The following is a 22,728-nucleotide window of genomic DNA, read 5'->3' as shown; positions in this document are numbered from 1 at the left end:
GCCAGGGCAGGTTATCCCTCACTTTACAGGTGCGGACCCGGAGGCCTTGCTAAGGGAATGATGAAGTGGAGGGAAGTCCTCTTCCTGGAGGGTGGCAGTAGAATGTTAGCCAGGCTAGCAGATCTGGATGAAGGTCGCTGAGACAGTGAACAGGAGTGCGGTCCACAGTTACTGGGTCCAGTTCAGGAAAAGACTCAATGAGGTGATTCATTCTGGCAAGGTGAGTTCAACTCTGAACCCACAGGAGAGAAGCCTCTGGATATGTGGCTTCCAGCAGACACCTGAGCTAAGCAGCTTGAGGGGGCATGCTGCTCCTGACATGGGGGGAGTGTGTACCCAGGATACTTACTGTCCCCTCAGCAAGGTGCTCCCACTGAAATATGCAGTTTCCTGTGCTTATGAGCCATTAGTTTTGGCCATGGAGCAGTGCTTTATCTCTCTTTTTTGGCCTTGCAGGTGAAGTGGGTACATAATGCCACAACTATGTAGGTTTATGAGAATGTTGCCAGGGTTAGAAAAGTGTAGCTACGAGGAGAGATTGGATAGGTTGGGGTTATTTTCCTTCGAACAAAGAAGGCTGAGAGGTGACTTGATTGGGGTGTACAAAATTATGAGGGGAATAGATAGAGTGGACAGGGTAAAATTGTTTCTCTTGGTGGAGAGTTCTAGAACCAGGGGACATAGATTCAAGATAAGTGGCAGAAGGTGTAGGGGGGACATGAGGAAGAACTTTTTTATGCAGAGGGTGGTGGGTGTCTGGCATTCGCTGCCCAAGTTGGTAGTAGAGGCAGAAACTCTAAACTCTTTTAAAAAGTACCTGGATCTGCACCTTAAGTGCTGTAAGCTGCAGGGCTATGGGCCGGGTGCAGGAAGGTGGGATTAGAAAGGGCACCTGGGTGTCCTCGGGCTGGCATGGACAAAATGGACCGAATGGCCTCCTTCTGTGCTGTAACTGTTCTATGGTTCTATGATTCTAACAGGGCCTAGACAGGAGGAAGAGTCTCCATCCTGAATGTTATCACCACAATGGTAATAAGAGCTGTAGAGACCACCAGGGTTGCTGTCAACGAGCAAATCAGGGAAGGTAAGATGGATGTCACCAGTGGAGAGGGTGAATAGTGACTGAAATGCTTACATTAAGGGGATGCATTACACTCCACCCTGTATGATAATATGAAGAGTGAATTGTATTGGGAAACCACAGCATTGCAGAAGCTTCCGCTCTTGTGATCTCTTTTTGAGTTGCCCACAGGTGCTGACATTGAGTTGATAAAAACGATTCCTGTTCCAGGCCAAGTGCTGCCAGAGCAGATCTCAGAGCAAGCACCATCCTATCTTACAAGTGCACCCTCCTCGAGCACAGATACAGTCCTTAAGGACATTTAGATAGGTTGACACTGGATGATCGGTACATTGCGAGAATGTAGAAAGAGGTGAGAGAGACCGGGATAGTTGCAGGCAGTCCCCTGAAAGCATGGAGAACAGATGCAAGCCCTCCTCATTTGGGCAGAGATGTAGGGCCCCATCAAAGAAGGCTCTACTTAGGCCACCAGCGTGAAATGTTCTCCTACATGTCAGAGTTCCCTGAGGCATGGACTGAGAATGGAGGAATCCATGGCTCAGGGTTTTGAACTCATGAGCTCCTCCATTAGGAAAGTGGCCAACCTCATGTAGAGTCAGCTTAGAGTGCATGCAGGAACTCTGCACTGATGCTCACAGGATGCATGTCACACTATTTAGTCTTGGCCAGTGGTGCTGATGGTGCAGAGAAGTTTGCAGGGAATGCCAGTGGCATCACAGCTGATACTCCCCTCCAGCAATCTGGAGCACCAGCCATGGTTTATGGAGGATGAGGGTGATACACCGCATGAGACACCATCATCATCAGCAGCCTCCTTGACCCATCCGGCTGATGAACCACCTTTGTAGCAGGGCCCAATGATGGAGGCTGCCCCTGCAATAATGCTGGTATGGCAGTTTCAGGCAGCGCTCCCACTGGCACTTACACAATGAAGCTGACCACAACATGTACCTCAGCTGCGAGCAGAAGCAAGTGAGCAAGTTAGCTTCACCTCACCCAAGGTCACGAGCAGAACCATGTAAAAGTGACCGAAAGCAGAGGCCCTGCATCAGGCAGAACAGTGAGAGGTCACTGGTGTGTCTATCACATGTAAATGTGCACTGTAAACATTAGCCCATGGACAGACCAGTGAACCTCCTTTTATGAATGGTGGTACAGCAAAAGGGGGATGAGGTGCTGAAGAGGATCAAAGGTCCATGAACGGTGGCAGTGAAACCTCTGGGCAGATGACCTTCCTTCATTGGTTAAGAGTTGAGCAGCTCCAGGCTGCGTCTTCAATGGAAATGTTCTACCAAGCAGCTCAAAGTGAATTCCAGAACAGGCCATGCCTCCTGGATTAGAGGGGCTGAGCTGAAACGAGCTAGAATCAGATAATCTGTGACATTTGTCACGATCCAGTTAGGGACCGTTAATGTTTAAAGAAGAAATCCGAACATCCGGCCAATGAACCGAAAGAATTGCATCACAAGATTTTGGGCAGAATTTTCCATTCTGGAGACTAAATCTGGTGACGGGCAGGAAAGTCGGCATGTTCCCTGCTGGGCACAGGGTGGGTGAACACGCACGACCTTCTGCTTTTCAGTTCATTAATTATACATTGATGAGCTCAATGAATCTCATGGCAGATAGACATTCACTCACTGCAGGCCAAGAGCTCCACACTTCTCCTCCAGGGTCCTTGCAGCCACAGCCCATACTGGAGAAGCTGGCAGATGTGAGCAACCACATCCCAGGACATACGAGGGGGCCTCCAGCATTGCCTTTTGCTCATCTCTAGACAAGAGCACCTTCAGCAACAGACCCATGGTCCAGCCAATGCGCGCCATTGAATTGGTCGATGTTCACCAGCCTCTTGGAATTATAGAGGCCCCGCTGCCTCTTGCTGCTCAGGCCATTGCTCCTCATGGCCCTGTGCTAACCTGTGATGGGCCCTCCTTCTCCCCATCTGTACGAGAGCATTATAGCGTTGATTTTCCAGGCAACTTTTCTTGGTGGAAACATTGAACTTTATTTACAAGACAGCAGCAACAACTACATATGTGCATGAAACTCTAGAACTAAAGAAGAACGCTCCCCCAGAGATTCCCTCTGCTGCTAACCCATTGGTTTACACAGATCATGTGATCCTACAACACAGGATTATTCTTGAAGCTACAGTCCTACATTTATCAGAACTATAATTACTACATTCCTCCCCCTTTAACTTTTCTGTACACTTTGTACTTAGAAGGATATTTATCTCATGACATTACAATATTTACACAGGTCATGAAATTACAAGCTCAGTCTTTCAGGTGGTTTTCTGATCCGTGTGGAATGTGGTAGCTCCACAACTTCCTATTCTTTGACAGGAACCACATTCTTTGGAACCACATTAATATCAGGTACCTCATTAGGCACATGCAGTTCAGTGTTGGCCACTCCAACAGAGACATAGGGTATGTCTATCCTTGAATGAGCAATATCAATAGGAGCCACAGGTTCAGCAATGGTTACAGGTGGAACATCATTTTGTTGGGGCACCTCCCTTCTTCTTAAATGATCCACATGGCTACGGGTGATCCGGTCCTCCACTTCCACATGGAATGACAATGGTCCGGTCACAGAGCTTACTTCATCAGGTAACCACTTCTGTCCTCCACTGAAATTGCTTACATATACTGCTTCTCCAACAGTAAAGTGTCGCTCACAACTATGCAAATCATGAGTCACTTTTTGTTCCCTTGACTTATCTCCACCTTCCCCTCCAAATTGGTAAATATCAGGCTTAGTCTTGTTTGAAGACTGCACCTCATCAATAATTCTGCAGGTGTTGCTCCTGTCGTAGTATGGGGGTGGGGGGGGGGGGTTGTTCTGTAGTGAAATAGGAAATGAGCAAGTCTCGTTTTCACCAATTCACCCATTAACCTTTTCATTCCCGTCTTAAAAGTTTGCAGTGCTCTTTCCAGCAGTTCATGAGATGACGAATGGTACAGTGCAGTCATCACATGGCTGATACCATTCAGGCTGACAAAGCTTTGAAATTCAGCGCTCGTAAATGCAGTACCATTATCTGAGATGATTACTTCTAGCAATCCATGGATAGCAAAGCTTTGGCGTAGTTTTTCTATAGTAGTGCCTGATGTTGGCAACTTAAACTCATAAGTGTCTAACCACTTGGAATGAGCATCTATAATCAGTAGAAACATGGTTCCAAGAAAAGGACCAACGTAATCTATGTGCAATCGCACCCAGGGTCTACCAGGCCACTGCCCTGGGTGTAATGGGGCTGCCACTGGCAACTTTTGCAGCTGTTCACACTGCACACAGTGTTTTACCACCTTTTCAATATCGCCGTCCATCCTCGGCCTCCAAAGATAACTTAGCACTATCGTCTTCATTCATGAGATTCCTGGATGGGCACTGTTTAGCTCTACTAAGAATGGTTCCCTTCCTTGAGAAGGAACTACTACTCATGCACCCCATAATAGAATATCATCTTGACTGCTCATCTCATGTCTTCGGTTGAAAAATGTCTTCAATTCATCAGAGACAGGTTCCTGGAACTAACCATGTAACACTTGGGGCTGAATTTTGCCGTCGACGAGCAGGGGGTGGGGCTCGCTTGCCAATGCGCAAAATGACACGGGATGACATTGGGCGGAACCCCCAACATGATCCTGGCCCATTTAAATTTTCAGGAAGGCGGGCCCGCAGCCAAATCAGCTGCGGATCCGCCGACCTGTCAATGGCCAATCGAGGCCATTGACAGGATCATTAAAACAATTAAAGGACCTGCCTGTCCAACCTTAAGGTTGGTGGGCAGGCCAGGAGCCCTGGCGGGGAATAGAAAAAATATGAAGCCTCATCCACTGGCGGGATGAGGTTTCATGTAGGGATTTAAAAAGTTTAATAAAGTTTTAGTATAAATTATGAACATGTCCCATCTCATGTGACATTGTCACATTAGGGGGACATGTTAAGGATTCTTTTCTTCTATTTTTAATCTTTTTAGAACTGTCAGCAATCTCCCTGAGGCAGCACTTAGCCTCAGGGAGATGTGCGCTCTTTCATGCGCATGCGCAAAAGAGCGCACTCTCGCTTTTGGGGAATCCCCCCCACCCCCGTGCACAGGAAGCGCATAGCACTTTCCACTGGACGTCATGCTGGGCGGGCCTTAATTGGCCAACTCACGTAAAATGGCAGCGGGGCCCACTTCTCCAGCGGGGATCGGCTCCCCACCCGCTGGAGGTTGGGTCGCACCCGCCCACCCAGAAGGCAGAAAATTCTGCCCTTGGCCTCTCACTTGAGACAGCACTGGATCACGATTCATCCAGTTTCTTACCTACCTAGCACAGACCGATGAGGAATCCAGGAAATTCATCACTAATACGAATTCTTGGGGAATTGGGACATGGTCATTGTTATCTTGCAAAGGAAGGTGACTTAGGACATCGGCATTGGCTATATGAATCCCTGGTCTATTCACAAAGGTGTATTCATATGCCACCAAAATTAGGGCCATCTTTGTATTCATGCAGAAGCTATGGGAGAGATAGCCTTTTCCTTGCTAAACAGACCCAAAAGTTGTTCAAAGGCAAAATACTGCAGATGCTGAAAATCTGAAACAAAAACAAAAAATGCTGGAAAATCTCAGCAGGGTGACAGCATCTGTGGAGGGAAAGACAGTCTTTCTCTCCACAGATGCTGTCAGACTTGCTGAGTTTTTCCAGCATTTTTTGTTTTAGTTTCAGACCCAAAAGTGGTTTATGGTTCGATACTATCGTGAAATGTCGCCTGTGTACATATTGGTGGAATTTTTTTACACCAGAAATAATTGACAGGCCTTCCTTTTCGATCTGAGAATATACTTTTACAGCTGTGGTCAGTGTCCTGGATACATAGTCTATTGGCCTCCCTGTACCATCGTCCATCCTGTGAGATGGTACCGCTCCCACTCCATAGGGGGACACATCACAGGTTAGTGCCAATTCCTTTGTCGGATCGTAGTGCACCAACAAATTTGAAGAGTGCAAGAGCTGTTTTACTTTCATGAAGGCTTCTTCTTGGGGTGACTCCCAAAACCAACGCTGGTTTTTCTTTAGCAATGAATGTAGAGGGGCTAGAACCGTTGATAAATTTGGTAGAAACCGGCCATAATAATTTACTATCCCTAAGAAGGTTTTAAGTACAGAGACGTTCCTAGATGCAGGTTCTTCTCTGATTGCTTTAACCTTCTCTTCAACAGGGTGTAACCCCTGGACATCTACCCCGTAGCCAAATAAATGACTTAATTTGCCTGAAATGCACATTTTTCCTTCTTCAGGCACACTTCTGCTTCTAAAAACCATCTCAGGACTTCCTCTAGATTAACCAAGCAGTCCTTTTCCATGAATCCAGTTAATAGTACATCATCCAGGTAGACCACAACTTGAGGTAATCCTTGTAGCAAGCTCACCATCGTCCTCTGAAAAATTGCACTGGCCAAAGGAACATCAAAGGGCAAGCGTGTGTGCTGATATAACCCTTTTGTGGGTATTTATGGATTTATGGTGACAAATTCTCGGGAGGCATCTTCCAGTTCCATTGCTGACATGCGTGACTCATGTCAAGCTTTGTATACGTTGTCCCTCTTGCTAGTTTGGCATAGAGGTCTTCGATCTTGGGAACAGAGTACCTGTTCAGTTTAATTGCTCTGTTGACCATTAGTTTATAGTCCCCACAGATCTGGACGGTCTGGTCTAGTTTAAGGACAGGGACTATGGGTGCTGCCCACTCTGAGAACTGAACCGCTTTTATGACACCCAGTATCTCTAGCAGGGTCAACTCAGTGTCAACCTTCTCTCTTAGAGCTTCTGTCACTGTTCTTGCTTCCAAGAAGCAAGGAGTTTCTTCTGGGTCCACATAAGCCTTGGCCTATAGGCTTTTGATTTTTCCCAGTTCACCCTTGGAGACAGTGTCATTTTTTTTTAGTAGTTCTGGCAGTCCACCTGCTCACAACTGGAATATTTCAGACCAGTTTAATTTAATCTCTTCCAGCCAATCATGACCTAGAAGGCTTGGCCCTTCACCTTCTACCACCATCACTGGTAGCTGTTTGTATAATGAACAATTACTCTGGTGATACCTTTTACCTGGGTTTCTTCGCCTGTGTGCATTTTCAACTTGGCAGATGTTTGTTCCAAATTTAATTGTTGAACACTTTTTTTTAAATATCTGAAGGTGTGTTCTCCTACTACAGTGGTAGAAGCACTTTTTTAAGTATTAACCATTTTTAAGGGTTTACCATTCACATGAAATGTAACAATAATTGGCTCTGTCTTCCCAATTTTCATCTTGAATAAAGAATAAATGTTTCTGGCTCTTCCACACCATATACTTCACTGGACTTTGTTTGTTGCCTGGGAGTCTGTTTAAATCATGCTTTGCAATGTTTCAATGTGTCCACTTCTGTGACAAAATAACACTCCACCTTTTTAAATTGCCAATCACTAAGAGTATGATTGTTTCCTTGTCGATAAAAATTAATTTTCAAATTTTCTGCTAAGCTGTTCCCTCTAAAGTTTCGGTTCATGGGGGCTGTTCCCTGTTTTGGAATGGAGTCCCAGCTTTTCGCACCACTTTCAGCTGACCGTTCCCGCCCAACTAGGGAAATTATGCCATTTTGCGCACCTTGAATCGCTTGTGAATCCCTTACATCGCAAGCACTATTTCTAAAGCTTTCTAAAAATCAAGATCCACTTCAGCCAGCAATCTTCGCTGAATAGCATCCTCTTGCATGCCACAAACCAAACAATCCCTGAGCATGTCATTCAGGGTATCATCGAAAACACTCTATTCCATTAGTTGTTTTAATTTCACCACGTAGGTAGCAATGGACTGCCCTGGGGCTCTATTCCATGAATTGAACCTGAACCTCTGTCCTGTGACTGAGGGCTTGGGTTGAAAATGTCCCTTAACGAGGTCTACTAATTTACTGAAGGTCTTCGAAACAGGAGAACTGGGGGCTGTCAAGCTTCGAATTAAACTGTAGGTTTTGCTCCCACAAATACTCAGGAGAATCGCTCTCCTCTTTCCCTCCCACATGATTTTGTTGGCTTGAAAGTAGAATGCAAGACATTCTATATATTGAGACCAGTCATCTGTGGCTGGTCCAAAGAGATCAATTATGCCAAACTGTGACATATTGGATGAGTATACCTTTCTTTCTTTTTAATTGTCTTAGATACTCACAATAGCTGGGCAAGGGATAGCACCGGATCTGATTTATTCTCATTGCCAGTTTGTTATAGTGTTGATTTTCCAGGCAACTTTTCTTGGTGGAAACACTAACATTTATTTACAAGATGGCAGCAGCAGCAACATGTGTGCATCAAAGTCTATAACTAAAGAAGAATTCTCCCGCAGTGGTTCCCCATGCTGCTAACCCATTGGATTACACAGATCATGTGATCTTACAACACATGATTATTCTTAAAGCTACAGTCCTACATTTGTCAAAACTATAATCACTACAAGAGCCATTACCAAGGCAGGGTTGCCTACAGCCTGCATCATCGACACCTCAGTGGATATGTGAACAAATTGAAGTGATGCATTAAGTGGCCATATCCTTTACAGGTTTCCCTGCATGTCAGGAAAATATAATAATTTTCATAATGGTATTGGAATTTATTGTAAAATAGGAATTGTGTGTGTGTGTGTGTCTTAATTGAATTAAAGACAGCTGGTCTGAAGGCTTTGATGTATCAAGAAGAGAAGCTAGGTTTGAAATGCTAACTAGGTAAACATGGCTGAAGTTTTAGAATGTGAGGTGTAAAGGGAACATTTGCATTTTTAGATTAAATAGATTAGTTTGAATTTCAAAAGAGAGAGTCAAATGTTACATTTAGCCAGAAGAAGTCAAACAGTGTGTTTATTTTTCCCAAAGCTTACTGATAAAATTGGTACTATGAAAGATTCTTATTATTAGAAAATTAGAGTTGAAAATACATATTGGGAAAAGAGGATTTACATTGAAAAGGGAGAAATCTATATAAAGGAGATGAGGTTGTGTGTAGGAAAAAAAGAATTCTAAGACCTAGCAAGTGTGAAAAGCTTCCGACCTCGAAGCCTCAAGTTGCTGTCTGCAAGAACCGAAGTTAAGAAAACTCACTTTGAATTTGACTGTTCATGGTATTCTGTTACTTTGCCTGGGTCTTTTTAAAATCTATGTGTTTCACTGTTACTTTAATGAGGTGTAACTGGAAGTTAGATTAACTAGGGGAGCTAAGAGTTATTATAGTAGTACTTTGTAAATCAATGTATGTGCTTAAAATCATTTTTTTATTAATAAAGATTTAATTTAGTTTTGTAAGAAACCTATAAGGCTCGGTGGTCTTATTACTATTGAATTCAAGGCACACATCTTGAAATAAATGCAAATTGTAAAATAGTTGTGGCAGTTGTTTCAAGTTTCCCTCTGGGATTTGAACAGCCCATTGTGCCATAACACTCCATCTCAAAGCCAACAGACAAGTACTAAGCCTTTCACCTGGCCTCCATCTGGTCATGGCATCCCCACCCCAACCCTTCCAGGTAAATGACACCCTGGAGGACCAGAGATGGGTATTCCTCCCATTCATACTGAATGCATATGAAGACATTGCTCTTTGACCAGGGTGATAAGAGCCATGTGCAAGAAGCCTGCAGCAGACATTTGTCTACTTGTCTCCACTACCCATGAACCTCTATAGAGAGCATTGTCTTAGCACAATAGAAAGACTAACTGCATGATCCCTTGTCAGCCATAACTAGTCCCCAAGAGGTTAGAGGTTTTGAGTTTCAAGTTGGCTGCCCTCCACCAGCCGTGCCCCTTGGAGACATTCCGCCTCCCTCATTCCCTTCATCCCTGCCTCTGACTGCAGCTGATGGCAAATGGCACTGAATGAACAGCAGCTCCACATCTTGCTGGAATTTCAATGTTATGAGGTCCATGAATTGGGAACAAACCTGCTGTGATGCAAGCTTCACCATAGAGAGAATACAACTGAGCAACTTTGACATCCAGTTGCCTCATAATTATTCGGATGTCCCTTTAGTTGGCCGTATGTGCCACCCACCCGAAATGACCCTCCTTCCACCTCAAGGGATCTCACTGACTGACTAACTGTGTGGTCAAGATCAGTTTGGAAAAATGGTGCATGTCATTCAAAATCGCTCCACTACCTTCTACCCTCCCCCTGTCACCCACCAACTTCCCCTGATCACCACAGACATATCTAATATCACTATTCCTCTCCCCTCTGTCATCATTGCACTTCCTCTCATTACCCTGGACCCACCTCCACTTGCCTTTCTTCCTCTCAGATCTGACACTTGTTACCATTCCCATGCCTACCTGACCCCGCCCCTCCCATTATCCAAGCCGCCTTCTTGTCTCCCTCCATGACCCACCTGATAAGACCTTCACCTAACAGACTCTCACATTGAACCTGCCACCCGACCGAATCCCATTATGCTGCTGACTGTGACTGTTCCCTCCTATCACCAGTACCCTGAGTTCTCCCAACATGAGCCCACATCGATACCGCCAACCCTACCCTCTAAGACACTCCCCGCCGCTTTGCCAGGCACTCTCAATCCCCGCCCCCCCCTTGCGCAGACATTCTACCGCTCCCCCCACATTTCCCCTGACATTGCACCACCCCCCTTCCCCAGGCACTCTCCCCACCCTTCCCCCCCATAAGCCTACCTCCCCCACCAGCCTTCGGTCCACCCTACTACCCGCTTTCCTGCATTCGCCTGCCCCCCCCTTGCCCAGTCTTGGCGCAGCGTTTGCTAATAGCATTCGAGTGAAGTTATGCAAGGTCCCAAGAAGGAAAAAGCAACATCTACTGACCTCAAAACCGTGGAAGAGGTGAAGCTCACCAGATGCACTTCTCTACAGTCATAAAACTGAAAGTTCTAAATTCTTGCTGGTGCGGAAATTAATTTGGAGGGGGAGCTTAATCCCAGTGAGGTGGCCTTTTAATGAGCATGCATGAGATGCTAATGCATGCAAATAGGATTCCCGACATTGTTCACAGGGAAACTCGACCTGCCTTTAAACCACCTTGAAAGTTGGGAGAACAGAATTCCAACAGTTTATCCCACCAGTGGGAAACAGATTTTTTTGCCTCCTATCAAATTAAGTGCCCCCACCTGCCACGATTCCTACTGCTGAAATTCTGCCCTTCATGTTTTTAAACAAAAACAAATTTTATTGTACATCAAAAAGAATTAAACAAAGCAAGCTGAATAAACTTAATACTATAGCTTATAAAGACTTACACTATAAACTCAATTTTACTTTCTATTTCCTCCCAAGGATTCCCTTACCTTACAAAATTTTAAAATTTATTCACTTTTCCTGGGAGCAACTCAAAAGGTATATCACCAAGCTCTGGAATTTACTTTGATCTCTCCTCAGTGTTGCAGTTCTTCACCAAGGTTCAAGGTTTCATTGGGGTCCTTCCATTAGCTTTTGGCTAAGCTAGCCTCTAACTTTCCTACAGAAACTCACAACGCTGGATTCTACAGCTCAAGCATGGGTCTCCCTGCAACTCCTGTGCAGTGCTTTTAAATATTAGAAAACGCCCTTGGTTTCCAATAGCCCACTGCTATGGTTTCAAACTGCAACCAAGCTAATTACTTCCAGAACTCCAACTGCAGCAAGGTTAACTGCCTTTCACTGAGGATTAATGTAGATTTCTTCCTTTAGCTTCCAGCTAAATAAATCTTCCAGTCATCTTTTCCCTTACTAATTTTGTCTTGTACTGAATACCAGCTCCCAATCGCAGACTGAGTCATAGATGAGAGATCCAGCATTTACTCGGCTTCAGGGTTAGGTCTGGCTTTATCTCTCAACTTCCAAGCAGTACAACTACATAGGATACAAAACTGAAACAGCCTCTTAGCTGCATTTCCAAGCATCAACCAATCTTGCCTGCCTGCAACAGCCTAACTGAATTCGCAGAGGTAAACTCAAAACAAAGAACCTCACTAGGTTCCACCCTCTCTATGCCAATATGACACACACGGCTTGTTCCCAGGTAGAAAATGCAAATTAACTACCTTTTAATTACAACGTTTCCTTTAATTCTGGGAAACCACATGAGTAGCAACCTCTACTACAATAACTGCAAATGTCATGTCTTTAGCTCTTTGACCACGTAAGCCCATTTGCCGTTTTATGATCTTACCTCTCTAGCCATTAACCTTTTATAGCCAACATAGCACCAACCTATTAACTGTAATAAAACCAAAGCTTGTTTGAATTGCATTTACCTCAGGGTTGCTTATTAGTTTCTTAACCAGATGCTCTCATTTACTACAATTAAAAATTTTATTCCTCAAACTAAAGGCTATATTCTGCTATGAAAGCCACACTTGCCTGCTCATCGGGAACAAAGGTCAGGAACTCCAAGTCTCGATAATCTTCGGAGTTTCCGCACATGCATAGACCTGGAGCGAGCTGAACATGCGCAGAGCTGCATTTAAGTTCTTTGGGCTGAGGACTGGCCCAGGGCACTTGTGCAGAAGAAAATGGTGCAAAAACCTGGGTCAGGTGACCAGATGCAGAGCGCCATTGCCCGCAAGTGTCCCAAGCAGGGGGCAGGGTGACGGGACAGGAAGAGGCTCAAAAATGGGGTAAGGGGAGATGTTCCAAAAGGAAGTCCAAGGTAAGGGACAGAGACAGGAGACAGAAACAGGTCCCATTTAAGTTAAGAAAAATGAGAGGAGCAGAGAAACAGGCTCCAAATTAGAGAAAGGGCTGAGAGGAGCAGTCTTTAAATAAAGAGGATTCAGGAGAAACCTTGGTAATTGAAGAGGGCTGCTGGGGCAAAGGCACTCCTTTCGAGCATTAGCGTTCTGCTCTGTGCAGCCGGAGGGCTGAAGCTGTGTATGTAATTTGGTGTCTGGATGCATACTTGGGAACCCAGGGGAATGGAATCTCGGGAGATGAGACTGAAACCCTGCAAGGTGGGCTGATGTTGGTGCTGTCTGAGTCTGGTAATAGAAGAGGGCTCAAAAGCCCTGAAGATCTGAGAAGGCAGCTGAAGGTTGGTGACTCCACTCTGCGAGCAGTTGAGGCAGGGGTAACCCTTTGGAGCAGTAGTGTCCTGCTTGGTGCAGCTAAAGAGCTGAAACTATTCTTGTGAGTTGTTGATTGAGTGCATACTTGAGAACAGAATCTCAGAAGGTGAGGTTGAAATCCTGTGAAGCCATCCGAGTTGGAGCAACTTGGTGAGAATTCCAAGGCAAGGTGTTCAGAGGTGAAGATTGGAAACTCTCGTGAGAGACACGAAGTTTCAGTGAGATTGGTTGACATGCTGTGTTACAGACATCTGGGTGGGTCATTGAGAAATCCATGGAGTCTGGTTTGGTCGCACTTGTCAATTATTTTGCAGTGTGGTGTGTTCAACCATAGTTTGCCTGTTGATTCATATGTACCTCATATTAACCCTGAATGTTAGAGTATAAGATAGATGTTGTAAATTGTTTTATATTTCTGACCTTATATAATAAAGTTTATTTTTTGTTTGTTCAAATCTTGTGGCTTTATTCACTTAGTAGGTGTCTTGAATCTTTTACTTTGTGTACTTTAAACAAAATGTTATTGGTCCCAACAACTTGGGGATCTGGGCAAGGATCATAAGATTTCTAAAACATTTGAATTATGATCTAGATATTTACAACACCCTAATGGTGTCCTGATGAGCAGATGGCATCATGTGGATTGCGCCTGTGCCTCTATATCAGGTTCTCATAGAGGGGAGAGTAGACACTTTCTCAAGGAATATCCCTTGTCCTCTAGAATCCATCCATGGGGGTTGGGGAGTGGAATGAAGAGTTGCAGTCTGCTGGACTGGCAGAGGGTGAAGGAATAAAGACAACTGCCAGGAAAATGAGTGAAATCATGCAGGAAGCTCTAAAACATTAACTGTGTTCCTCTCCGCAGATGCTGTCAGACCTGCTGAGTTTTTCCAGCTATTTTTGTTTTTGTTGCAGGAAGCTCTTGTTGTGGTCACAGACACGCTGAATATTGAGGGAATGAAAACCCTTCCTGTCGATGAATCTGACTGGACAGTAAGTCAATGCCTTGATGGCCACATGGGTGCAATCGACATTGCCATGCACCTGGGGGAGTCCAGTGATGGAGGTAAACCCATCTGTTCCTGTGAGGCCACATGTGTCTGGAATTGAAAGCACCACCCAGCTCTCACAATCAGGGCATCAGTGACCTGCGAGATGCAGCAATGTGCAACTGTTGTAAGATGCGACAAAGGTCTGCAGCTGACCCTTGGAAGGAGCAGATGCAAAAATGTTCAAGGCAACAGAGACTTTGATGGTTACTGACAGAGCATGGTGAGCAGTGCTGCAAGTTGTGAGGTCTTCCACATTGAGCGAACAAATCCCTGTCGCCATCTGCCTGGAGAGCCGCAGTCTCCCAGACACTGGCTCACGGTCATCTCCAGGTAGCTCTGTCTTCAGCGGTAGAACCTATGCTGATGGTATTGCCTCCATTGCCTTCTTTCCCCTCGACCCTCTTCTCTGCCCTTCTGATGCATAGGACTCTGTTCTTACTAAGGAGGATGTTGCTCAATGCTGCTGGACCCAAAATCTGAGTTGGGCCTCTAATGCTAGCTGTTGCCTTCCTTGTGCTCATTCTGTCTGAAAGCCCTGCCACCATCTCCCTTTTTATGCAGCCGCGAAGCCAGCAGGGTGATGACTCACTCCCTTCGCATTGCCCGAGCAAGGGTTACTGAGCACGCTCCCCACAACCGGAGCTGACCGGACTGCAGCTGTGTACAAATGGTCATGTCCCCTCTGCACCATTTTCCCTTTCATGGGACCCATTTAATTTCTTGAGCCAGCCAAGCCTGGGTCCTTGCAATGCATCCATGCCTGTCATGAATCTATTAGTGTATATAATACTTTGAAAATATTTTTCTTTTAAAATAGAGATTTACTCTGTGGGTATGTCTTAATTGGATTAAAGCCAGCTAGTCTGAATGCTTTGATGTACTAGTTTGAGATGTAAACAGAGAGATTGCTTGCATTTGCATTTTTTGAATAGAGCATTCAAGAAGTGGGGTGAAAACTTGACACCTTTCTAGCAGCTGCCAAGCAATATGTTTATATTACAAATGAAACCGGTACAATGAATGGGGTTTCATTGTTAAAAGATAAAATTCAAAGAGGTTGTTGATACAATGAGAATTAAAATTCAATCAGTGGTAGTAAGTGTAACTTCAGTAGTTTTCGGGTTTGCAGGCACAGGCAATGTAAAATCAAAAGGCAGATGCAAACCTCCAACTGGCTCCAAGTTGAAAAGAACCTCATTTTGAATTCATAAGGTGAAAATACTTTGCCTGGTGTTTTGGTTAAGTCTATGGACAGGATTTTCTGCCTGTCAGGCGGGCAGAGCGGGAGCAGGAGCAGGTGGGCACGCACTGTCATTGTATGTGGTTGGCCAATTAAGGCCCGCCCTGCATGAATCATGGCTCCTGAGGGCAGCGGGAGTGGGCAGGCAGCGGTGGGACAGCAATGACTGTTGGGTCCAGTGGCAACTCGGCGGCCTGTTTTAAAAAGTTTCTGCAGCCTTTCAAAGGCTGTGAATCATGGCCAGTGGAAGGGCTCCCCAGAGCACTGCTGGTGAGGAGGCCAATCAGGAGAGTAGGGCAGGGGGGCACTGTGCCCCTCATTTTTCCAATGATTGCCTTGCTGCTCTCCTCGAGGAAGTGGCAGCATGGCGGGAGGTCCTCGTACCCCAGGACGGGAGGAGGAGGCCACCCCACATGACCAAACATGCCTGGGAGGAGGTGGCGGAGAAGGTGAGCTCCCGTGATGTGGTGCGGTGTACCTGGACCCAGTGTCGCAAGCGCTTTAATGACTTGTTGCAATCAGGAAGGGTGAGCACCATGTTGGCAATGGTCACTTAACCCAGCAGATAGGCTTTCACCCTTGGTGCCCCCCAAGTCTGAGTGTAGTGACTGCATTGAATCATTGACGGCTTGTGTCCTTCGCTGGGTGGGCCAGCAGATATTGCCCATGCCTAGGTCACTCTGTGAGGGTGGTGAAGAGATGGGTTCTGCCCCCGCCGCATGCGGTACACTGTGACCCACATTGCTGTTTTGGGGGCAACCTGGAGGAGCTGCACCCAGGCGCAGTGCTGGAACTCCAGGACATGTCAAAGTCAGGGTGATGACATGCTGGGAGGGGAGCTTCAAGGTGGCGTGGCACCGATCGATCTGCTGCCCTCTATGCTCCACATGCTTGCGCCTCCTTGCTGTGGGAGGTTAGACCGTGTGGTGCAAAATGTGATGTAGGCAGCATTTGGCCAAAGGGGTGGGGAGGGGGGCAGAGGCCTAGCATTTTTGTGTGAATGTTAGGCAGCAGTGGGGTGAGGAGACACTGGAGCCCTGCAATGTCCCTCTCTGGTTGGGGTGGGCCGTCCATGAAGAGAGTCCAGGTTCAAGTAGCACTAATCAATGCTCTTCTCTCCTTTTCAGGAGAAGAATGCACATAATGTCGCCGAGCGGGTGAGGACTGGCGGAGGGCCGGCAAAGTTGGCGATTCTCAACCAGCCACTTCGACCAGGAGGCCCTAGATTTGGAGAGGCACCATGCGCCCAGGTCCACTGGTGTTGGTGAAGCTGGGGTGCCACGGGTAGGTATGTTTGCCCAGCAGTGAGGTCACCATTGTTCACCCAACAGCCATGGCAGTTCTGAATGTTCAGTGATTGAAGTTTGCGACATGGCTTGACCATTGCATATGGAAGGATGAGCGCATAATGATCCGGGGGACAGGGAAGCACGTTGACATTGTCTCCACATTAACTAATCAAATGTCCTTTATCTTCCTTTCAGCATCAGCGGAGCAGGGCCGGGAGGAGGAGCAGCAGAGGCCCCCTCTCACACCTGAGGGCCATGAAGTCTCACCAGCGTCACACCATCTCTGCCAGGCAGGCACAAGCGCAGGACTAGCACCTCAGTGGGAATTAGAACCTTGGCTCGTGTCCCAGGGCACAGCGGTGAGGGCACTTCACAGTCGTTGGAGGAGCTGGCAGAGACAGAGAGTGCCCATAGCGCCAGTAGTCGGAGGACTGCAGGGGACCAGGCACATGCTCAGTCGGTGCCTGATGATGTGCCTCTGGAGTCGTCCGCGACACAGCAAGCACAGGAAATGCGGTCGGGTGTGCGGGACCATCTGGGGGGAGATACATGAGGCTATGCTTGGCTTGGTGTCCATGGTGGAGGAGTGTAAGCAGCCGAAGCAATGAGCCTCATGGCCGAGCACCATGTTTCCTCCATGGAGAGAGTGGCGACTCTTGTGGAGAGGCTCCTGCAGGAGGCCCATCGGGGCTTCCTGGGGATGCGCTCTGACCCGCAAGCCCTCACATCGGCATTGACCTCAGCTGGTCAGTGCCAGTGTGGGCGGTGGTCTTGGCACCAAGTTCCCCAGCTCGGTGCCCATCCATCCACGGTGAGCAGGGAAGTCCGATGTGACCTCACGTTGGCGCAGCAGCTGTCTGTCATCTCTGCGGGCTCCTCTCAGGGTGCTCTGGATGAGGTCGGCAGCTCCTCTGCTCCCCTGCCAGTGACTGTAGCATCCGGTGAGGCTGCAACGACCGGAGAGGTGCAGCTGTGGAACTGGCAGCTCCCTCCCAGGCGGGTCCAGCACAGTCTCCAAGGGCCAGAGGACGGCCACCAAGGTCATCGAGGCCAACAGGACAGCAGAGTGGGCAGGCTGTCTCCAATGCCACTCCCAATGAGGGGGCAGCACCCGAAATGAGGTCTTTATGAGTTGTCGTGATTTTTAACACATTTGTCATTTTGTTTCATTAATTTTCTTTGGTTGTAATATTAAATTCAGACATGTCCCCATGGCTGAGGGTGCTTCTTTTCTTCTGCAGGTGGATGGTTTCCAACAATGTTATGAGTGTTTTGTGGGACATTCAGCTTTATTAACAAGGCCCTTAGCTAATGTTCCTAACCTGGCAGAGTTTGCACTTAGGTATCAAGTATGGAGCCCACAGCCCAGGCTTGTCCTGGAGGTCCATACGTGATGTGCTAGCTGAAGGTTCATTGGATTAAAGCCTCCCGGGTGTCCCTGCCTCCCTGGAGTATGCCCGGGTCAGCGTCTGCCCCCTCAGCATTTCCGTGTGTGTGGTCATCCTCGAACTCATTGCTGGACACATCGTGCGCAGCCACAGGCACTGCGCCGATGTCTTCATCGTCCACTGCGTCGCCCCTTTCCAGGGCAAGATTGTGGAGAGTGAAGCATGCACTACTATCAGCGACACACGATCTGGGGGGCACTGGAGAGCGCCCCCTTAGCGGCCCAGACAGCGGAAGCACATCTTGAGAAGACCAATGGCGCTCTCCACCACAGCCCTTGTGGAGGCGTGGCTCCCACTGTAGCGCTGCTCAGCTTCTGTTCTTGGATGGCGGAGAGGCGTCATGAGCCACCTTCTGAGGGGGTAGCCCTTGTCACCCAGCAGCCAACCATCCAGCCGGGCTGGAGCACTGAAGAGCCCTGGCACCTGGGAGTGTCTGAGGATGTAGGCATCGTGGGAGCCGTCTGGGTACCGTGCACAAACTTGTAGAATCAGCATCCTGTGATCACACACTATCTGCACGTTCATGGAGTGGAAGCCCTTCCTGTTGACGAAGGCACCGGACTCACCTGCTGGTGCCTTGATGGCCACATGTGTACAGTCTATTGCACCCTGGACACGGGGGAAGCCAGCAATGGCCACCAAGCCTTTGGCTCATTGTGTCTGTCTTGCCTGGTCCCAATATTAGTGGATGAAGGTCAATGCATGCCTGAACAGAGGCTCTGTAACCTTCTTGGCACAAGTGTGGACAGCTGATTGGGAGACACCGCAAAGATCACCCTCCGACCCCTGGAAGGAGCCAGAGGCATAGAAGTTGAGGGCAGCTGTGACCTTTAGAGCCACTGGCATGGAGTGTCCACCCACACAGTTAGCGGAGATCTCCGGCCCTATCATCTGACAGATATAGTTGACTGTCTCCCTTGAGAGATGGAGCCTCCTTCAGCACTGCACCTCAGACATCTGGAGGTAGCTGCTTCGCCACCTGTGTACCCTGGCATCAGGATAGTGGCGTCTTTGCGGCCCGTTCTGCCTTGGACTACCTCTTGGCCCTGCACCCCTTGTGCCTGCGCTTGTACTCACAAAGGTGGGTCCCCTGGAGGCTGAATGTGCACTCCTGGCCTCTGCCCCCTTCAAGCCCTCCCTTCCTCCTCAGAGGAGGTGCCTTCAGTGGAGAGTTCAGCTCCCATTCCCAAGCTAAGGGAAGGCTTCCTGAAACCTGCAAGCCCAAAAAAGATTCCTCACTGCAGAATGCTGACCTGAAGGTTGTGAGTCCAGACCAAGCAGCTGGTATGTATTTTGAAGTATTGCAGATCACACAGGCAAATATCAGTAACTTTGAAAAATAAATATTTGACAGAGCACACTCGCGACCCCACTGAGCCCTCTTATCCCTTGGGTGTGGTTTATACAAATGTATCCTACCCGCCTGCCCGTTGCATCCATGTGCCAACTCAAAGATTGCACGGGTGCTGAAAAATCTTGGGGCTGCCCTCACCCTCTCCTGGGGAAAGTCACTGGTGCCAAACCAGTATCTTCAGCTCCCAGCTGCACCTAAAAATCCTGCCTGTTAACTCTCTTTCTCTTTCCAAAGATGCTGCCAGGCCTGAGTACGTCCAGCATTTTCTACTTCTATTGGAGATGCCAGCTGTGGAACTGGCAGCTCCCTCCCAGGCGGGTCCAGCACAGTCTCCAAGGGCCAGAGGACGGCCACCAAGGTCATTGAGGCCAACAGGACAGCAGAGTGGGCAGGCTGTCTCAGATGCCACTCCCAATGAGGGGGCAGCACCCGAAATGAGGTCTTTATGAGTTGGTGTGATTTTTAACACATTTGTCATTTTGTTTCATTAATTTTCTTTGGTTGTAATATTAAATTCAGACATGTCCCCATGGCTGAGGGTGCCTCTTTTCTTCTGCAGGTGGTTGGTTTCCAACAATGTTATGAGTGTTTTGTGGGACATTCAGCTTTATTAACAAGGACCTTAGTTAATGTTCATAACCAGGCAGATTTTGCACTTAGGTATCAAGTATCTGCTTCTATTGATAGTGCCTTTGATATTGTAAAGCGTCTTATGGTACATTGCAGGTTCATGAAGGTACAAAAAAAATTGACACCAAGTCAAAGAAGTTGGCAATAGGACAGGTGACTGAAAACTTGATTAAATAAATACGTTTTAAGAACGGTCTTAAGGGAACAGGGAAGTAGAGACAATTAGAGGATTAGTGGGAATTCTGGAGCTCAGGTCTTAACAGCAAGGGCAACAATGGTGTGGCAAATTAAATTAAGGAAGTACAACAGACCAGAGTTCTGGGAATGCAGAGTTCTCAGAGAGTTGTCAGATGGGAGGAGGCTACAGAATTAAGGCTATGAAGGGATTTGGAGACATGGATGATAGGCTCGCCCTCAATGGAGGTCAGCAAGCGCAGGTGAGAGAAACTTGGTGTAATTTAGGATATGAGCAGCAAAGTTTTGGATGAACTCAATTTTATGGAAGATGGGAGGTTTGTCAGAAGTGCAGATTTAAACTCCAGACACAATCCAAAGGGCCAAGCAATCTTTGGGGAAACAATAGTGGAAATGAGAATTCCTTCTGAGTGTTGGCTGCTCAATTTCCATGACAATGAGTTGGAGGTCCTCCTGCATGAGAGGTGTGTGTGAGGGGCCAGAGGCCACCAATGAAGTGGAGAGGTATTTCATTAGTGTTAATTGCCAACTCCATGGCTGTGCAAACGGCCATCCAATGACAAAAAAAGTTTAATGATCTTGCAAGAATGGATAATGTAAAATAAGTCATCCCACAGTCTCCAAGATTACAGTATAGTGTCAAGTGTGACATTTCCCCACCAGTTACCCTCACTGTGTTCAGCATTTCAGGGCATTTAGTGATGTGCACTAACTATAGTCATTGCCAACCTATACCTATAAATGGACCTTCCCTCAACACTGAACCTGCATGCTTTCCTTCAAAGGCAAACTGACAGCACCACCTCTCAATATCTTTGAACGTTGACAAATGAGTTGCACTGCATATCCTGCCAAAAAATGTACTTGTTTATTTTCTGCATCCTTGTTTCAAGAAAGCATAACCCATACTACAAGGGAAAAACAGAGTACAAGAGTGAGACAACCAACTCCTGAGCACATAGGAGAAGCAGTCATTTGGCAGTACAGAATTTGAGTATTGCTGAAAAAAGAAACATTTTTTGCTGAAGCTTTTCATCTTGCATTCATCAGGACAATTCACAAGAAACTACCAATGTCAGGGGACCAACGTATTTATACTGTATGAGAAGAGAGTGCTGATTGGTTGAGGCATTGCCATGGAGAATGCACCAGTTGATGGTGACTGACAGTTAACTGCCAAGCATTTTTTTTTAAATAAAAATTTAAACAAGGCAGCTTGATTCTGATTGGTCAAGACATTGCCCTGAGAGATGAACCAGTAAATGGCTGTTACTTATTTTCACCTGTTTCTGAAATTTTTGAGATACCCTGCCCTTCCAGGGTAATATGAAGTAGAATGGGCACTTTTCACGTGTTTTTGATGGAATGACCCCTAACTTCCTACCCCTTGCATATTCCCGATATGTAGATGATACATTTGCTATATTTAAATTTGCAGTTGCATGTAATAATTTCCTTGCATGTCTTAATGGGCTCCATTCTGCACTCAAATTCATCTTTGAAATGGAGCAGGCAAATGAACTCCCTTTCCTTGACTCACTTGTTGAGAAATCTGCCAGGGAATTCTCCACCATGGTCAACCACAAGCCTACCTTCACTGGTCAACACACGCGTTGGGATTCTTACAGTTCCATGCACTATAGGATTGGTCTTATCGGAACCTTGTGAATAGGCCTGAGCCATTTGCTCACCATGCAAGCTTGATGCTGAAATAGGGCACATCAAAGACACCCTGTGGCATAATTGCTATCCTGATCAGATAATTTTGCACTATATATCGCACAAACTCATGAACGGGCTCAAGGCCATCATTTTCAGCTCTGAAAAGTGCCCAGTCTACCTCAGATTACCCTGGAAGAGCAAGGTATCTCAAAAATTTTATCAACAGGTGAAGCTAGCTGTTTCACGCTGCTACTATGCAATAGCAACATGAGTGGTATTCATCACTAACAGGATGCTGCCATGAAGCCAAAAAGAGGTTCTACTGATCACACAAATGAGTAATGTGATATATGAATTTCAGTGCCAGTGTGATGCTAGGTATGTAGGCTGTGCATCCTAAAGACTGGCGGGTCATATCAAACAACATGTCCCTTCCACTGTTCACAATGGGCAGGGTACAGACCATACCCAACTAGCCTGAGCTTGTAAACTCACAACACACTCAACATTAGATGTGATTCTGCAGTTGGACAACATTTGCTAAATAATTCTCAGTGTTTTGAGAATTACACTGACAACCAATTTAAGATGGTCAGTCGGGCTCACAATGTGGCATATTAGCATGTACTGGAAGCTCCATATATTAATACACAGGGCCCTGTTCTTTGCAGACAGAAAGAA

Source organism: Cetorhinus maximus, chromosome 7 (genome assembly GCF_964194155.1).
Source record: "Cetorhinus maximus chromosome 7, sCetMax3.hap1.1, whole genome shotgun sequence".
In the NCBI taxonomy this organism is placed as follows: domain Eukaryota; kingdom Metazoa; phylum Chordata; class Chondrichthyes; order Lamniformes; family Cetorhinidae; genus Cetorhinus; species Cetorhinus maximus.
This window is presented reverse-complemented; position numbering follows the sequence as displayed.